This window comes from Rousettus aegyptiacus, unplaced genomic scaffold (assembly GCF_014176215.1).
Source record: "Rousettus aegyptiacus isolate mRouAeg1 unplaced genomic scaffold, mRouAeg1.p scaffold_m13_p_4, whole genome shotgun sequence".
Classification (NCBI taxonomy): domain Eukaryota; kingdom Metazoa; phylum Chordata; class Mammalia; order Chiroptera; family Pteropodidae; genus Rousettus; species Rousettus aegyptiacus.
This window is the reverse complement of record NW_023416307.1, coordinates 157978439-157983730: the sequence shown is the minus strand read 5'-3', so window position 1 is coordinate 157983730 and position 5292 is coordinate 157978439. Positions and strand designations below refer to the sequence as shown.

General features: G+C 58.0%; 1 pseudogene; it reads left to right on the top strand.

Annotated features, from left to right (window-relative positions):
- The first annotated feature begins 2341 nt into the window (after positions 1-2341).
- On the top strand, positions 2342-2460 carry LOC118602029 (annotated as a pseudogene).
- Positions 2461-5292: the final 2832 nt, after the last annotated feature.

The following is a 5292-nucleotide window of genomic DNA, read 5'->3' as shown; positions in this document are numbered from 1 at the left end:
TGAGCATCTGAGAGGTGCGAAGACTTGGCGGATGACAAGTCGAGAGAAGCAAGCGAGATTCGAACCCGAGCTTGTCTGACGGGCCAAGCGGTGTGGAAACTTACAGAGCCATGTGGCTAAGTGACAATAAAGTAAGTTACTAATTGGCAGTGGAGGGGTTTCATCGATGCGAGTTGTAAAATTCAGGGAGTCAGTGTGTGCTCCGGAGGTGTTTACGATGTCTTATTCTGAACCTTTTCACAGATTAGAATTACAATGAGAATTACTAATTCTTGAAGCTTGTTATCTGCGATGCCTTGTAGTAGGCACTTGAGATACAAGATTAAACGAGATAAAATCTCTTCCTTCAAGAGGCTCCTAGCCTTGCAGCTGAGAAAGTCAAGTAAATGGACCGCGAACATTTGGCCTAAGACAATACGGCAGGTCGCATTTCCTGGGCCGTTCCCTTCCTGGGTCTGTTGTAAGTACTGTGACCTGTCGATGCTCACGTGGCCCTGTGAGGAAGTGCCGTTTTGAAGTTCCCCGTCACAGCTGAGGAAAGCGCCAAGTGCGGTCGTCTTACCCGGGGGCAGCAGAGCCAGAGAGAGAGAGACCGAGCTGGGTTTAAACCCCTGTCTGGCTCTGGAACCCACACCCTTGGCTTGCCCAGCTCCACTCCGTTTCCAACGAAACCAGGAAGCATGGACGTGAATGTAGACGCTGCGAAGCTCGGGGTGGGGGGACCTCGGCTTCGTCGGCCAGGCAGCGTGTGCCTCGCAGGGCAAGCGATACATGAGCAAAAGCCTAGCAGAGAGCAGGCTCGCAGCGGATTCAAAGAACCGGGGTGAGATGTGTCTAAGCAACCTTACGAAGCTGCTGAGACCGTGTCTGCATTAAACGGGACAAACCGGGTAAAGGCCGCGGTTCGGTGCCTGACAGTAAATGCTTAGGGTGTCCGAGTCGCCACCAAACCCGGCGACCCCTGGGCCGGCCGCCCGGGGCGACGCAGGCATCGGGCGGGCGGAAGAGGGTGAATTTGATCGGGATTTCCCAAACCGACGGTCCACAGAAACACCAGGGAGACTTTTTTAATACGGATTCTGGAGCCCCGCGATCCGTGATCGCGACATCCTGGCACGGGATTATCTGGCACTGCTCAAAATAGAAGTCCTCAGATGTCACTGTAGAAACCACACGAATATCACCGTCACGATCGCCCAAAGGCGCGTTTCGGCCCAGCCCTGATAGTCGGTCCACTGCGAACCTGACCCCACCTCTCACCACGCACTCGGCGCGCTCACCGCTCTTGACTCATCCTGTCCGTGAACGTCACGCTGTTCCTCGGTCTTGCCCGCGGAGACGGGGTGGGGGGCAGGTCGGGGGGTCAGGGGTGAAGCATGACCAGGTCCTCCCGTGACATGCAATCCCGAGCAATCGCATGTGCTGTAGGATTTTTTACCCGTAGCAGAGCAAACACGGCTGGAGCACGACCGCGCCATGCTTCGCCCTCCTCGGTCTCTCCTCCGTGAGGACGCCGTCTCTCGGAGCCTGGTTTCCGGGAGGGAGAACCCGAGCCAGGGAGACGCGGTCTCTGAAAATGGTCGTGATTTACTCATGAAAGAAACAGGCGGCGGAAGGTAAAGGGATAAGGCCTTGAGAACAAAGCTTTGCTTACGCTGCACGAGACACGCTGGAGCGCCGACCGGGAGGGAGGAGAGAACTTCACGGTGCTGCTCGTCTGAGGGACATCGTCTGAGAGGACCAGGGGGAGACGATGTTAGTAAAAGCCGATGGGACCTTCGGACCTTATCTACCTTGATAGCAAAGACTGGACGGTCTAAGTTACTTCTGATGGACGGATTATGTTCCTTCTAAGGCGACACTGACCGAGGGCTTGACCTCGGAGAGTACCAGCTTTCGCTTGGGTGACACACATTTCGACGCAGCCACTTTGATGAGCTAAGGTCTGAATGACCTGCCTAAGCGCCCCAGGAGCCCAGGTGGTACCCGGATGGCTCCTCACGCAGGCCTCGCTCCAGGCCCTCGTAAAGCGGGGGGGAGGGGGGGGGAGGCTGCCGCCTCTCCGTGTGGAAGAGAGCGGTTTCTACCGGGTACCCCACTTAGCGTGGCTGAAGACGCACCTGTCGACCGTTCAGTTTTAAACGTAACATGAAACCGGGTTCGCGCCTCCCTCTGCCTCTCACGTGTTCATCGACTCCCCGGTTTAAATGTTTTTGCTAAAAATATCTGGACTCAAATTAACTACGTGCTGAATAAAAGTAAATATGGGACGTGGTTCCCTAGTGCAGCGGTGAGCACGTCTGCTTCACACGCAGAAGGCCCAGTGGAGCCACGGTCCATGGTCTCCGGCCACGCCGCCCTGAACAAGCCCGATCCCGTCTGATCGCGGAAGCTGAGCAGGGTCGGGCCCAGTTAGTACTTGGAGGGGAGACCGCCCAGGAAGACCGGGTGCTGTAGGCGTAAATAACAATAATAAATTAAAAATAAAAAGAGTAACTCTTCAGAGACCTGAGCGGCTTTGTGGATATTTCACTGCAGGTGATGGCATTACTCAGAGCCAATGAGGCAGAGCCAGGTGCGTGTCGCGAGATGCCTCGTGCTTAGCGAGCACACGCACATACACGTGCACACACACACACACACACGAGGAAACATTATTCATAAACACGGTTAAAAAGGCACAAAACCTTTAACTCCCCATTGGAAGAAAATTATAAACGATGAAAATGTGATAGACTTGTCAAAAGTACATTTCATTGCCCATAAATAACTGTGAAATAGAACTTACTCTTCTACTCATTACGTCCAAAATGTAAAAACGAAAAATCATAGTTTTTTTTTCATTAAGAAAATAAAATCGAGGATTTCACAGCTGCTCACCTGACCGAGTCATGCCCTCAGCCCCCGAGCCCAGGCCCGGGGACCACGCTCTGCCCCTGCGAACGCGGCCGGCCCGGCCGAGCAGCTGCCGGTCCCGGGTGGCTCCGGGTGACATGCACACTTCGGTACCTGCATGGGGCACCGGCAGCCCACACACAGCACACAGACCCAGGCCGCGGCCGAGTTCCACAGAGCTTTTAAGCACTCGAAGCGGCCACCATCTTGGCGATATCTTAAGTGGAATAGTTCGCATTAAATTCTGGATCTCCACTTTCTCTTGGCAAAACCAGACACACATTTCCACAAAGTGACCATCGAACGATACCGAACGGCAGCCGCCCCCTTTAAGAAGGCACAGTCTCCACCGGGCCACCGTCCTGACCGGTCAGCCAGCCTCCCGTAGACAGCTCGGCTGGCGACTGCTCCGGGGAAGAGTCCAGCAGCCCCGTGAGCCAGACCAGAAGAGCTCTGGCCCCTCGCGGGCCCGCCACGCGATGCGATTTAAGCTGCCTTAGTGTGCGCTTCCTCACTACGCCTGGACCTGTCACACCCCAGCATTTCTCACGGAGTGAGACACGTTTCCGCCGAATGAATGAATACCGTAATCCGAGGCCGGCAGCTCACAGTCTGCTCAAACTTCCCCGTTTCGAACACGATTCTCGTCTCAATACAGCCTGAGGTCCATCGGCAATTACAAACATTCTGGTGAATGCTACCCGCTTCTCCTACCTCAGACAAAATGCTGGGACTGGCCTCTGGAGCCAGCGGGCGCGGCCTCAGGACCACACGTCGAGCATCTGCAGGGGCGGTCCGTGCCGTGCGCGTTAGAGGATGTCTCCGGCCTGCTGCAGGGGGCGAGCCCGTCGCCCCAGGACGGCCCATGTCCGAGAACCTGCGGGGCCCTGAGCCACAGGGGCGCCTGGCCCAGCCGATTCGACTGCCAGGAGACAGACCTAGCACAGAGCCCGGTGCAGCCCGCACAGCCCCGCAAATGTCAGCACGCCGGGGGAACCCTCGGCAGGAAGTCGCGCTGCCCGATAAGGCAGGCGAGGGAGGCCGGGGACGGTGCCGAGGGCGCACGGGACGAGCTGCCGCCGCGTGACGTGTGCTCACCTGGCTGGTGGTTGCCAAGAAAGCTCTTCGGGGTTGTCTAAATGAGCAGGCACGCCGAGCCGTTACGTGAACCCGAAGTCAGAAGTGGCCACGAAGCCCGTCTCGGGGAGGTCGCCGGGGGCGTGTGCGTGCAGGCTGACCGCTGCCTGCCAAGGCCCGGGCCCGCGGCGTCGGCCCTGGCCTGCCACGGGCCCCGGAGGCGCCCGCCTGCTCAGCCTGCCCCTCCCCCGTCCGTTCGATCTGCCCTGGCGAGGAAAACACGCAGGAAAGGGATGGAAACGCCCTGGCTCGGGCGAGGAGGGGACTTCGAAGACACCCGATCCGAGCTGGCTCCTTCTAGCCACCTGAAAATGACGGTCACAGTGGTGGACTTGTGGTTTAAAATGCAGATAAGAAATAAATAAATAAACAAACACTTGCTGCATATTTTATGGCCAGAGCATTACGGACCGACCTCAGCACTCGGTGCTCCCCAAGCTGACCACGCTGGTTCTCATGGCTTTCAGGAGGCACCCAAGACAGAAGCCACATCACGCTTGCCTCGGGGGGTGCTGTAATTTTGCTGCTACCTTGGACTATGCCCGATGGAAAGGTCTCGAGTGTTTCCGGGGCGGCCCCGGAAGCGCAAGCGGCAGATGCAGCTTCGCCCCTTAAACCGGCGTGGCGCGTGTCCTTGTTTGGAAATAGGAAATGTAGATGTTTCTGTGCGTCCTCTCTGCACCAGGCCCTTGGGGACACATCGCCTCATCCCAGCGGTTCGGACGCCCGGGGGCAGGGGTCCCCAGCGAGGGGGCTCCAGTTCTGAGGGGCCGTTTGTCACACCAAGAGCCGCGGCAGGTCTCGGCGGCTCCCTTAAATGCCACCCGCACGCGACACCTCTCTGCACCACGTCACGGCTGCGTCTAGCGCGGTTTCAAACACGAGGAATTAAATTCCTCACAGGGAGAGAGGCTGGGCGGCGAGGAACCCAAAACCTGGGAGTGTGACCCGGTGTCCCCAAACCTCCCGGATTTAGCATCAAAATGCGGCCTCCTGGGGAACCCCCCAGTCCTGGGCACCGTGGGACGGACGGGCGGTCACCCAACCTGTGGCTTCCCCGCACGTGCCGGGACGGAGTCGACCCTAATGTCGTTCCCCCGTGTCCCCGCCACGGCCCGCATCTGGCCCTCCGCGGCTGCGCTACAGCTCAGAGCCAACACGAGCCCCCAGCATGCACCGGAAACTCAAGGAGCACTGGCTGCATCCACGCCCACGTGTGCCCGGTTCCCGGCATGGTGCTCGCCCACTCGTCCACGTCTG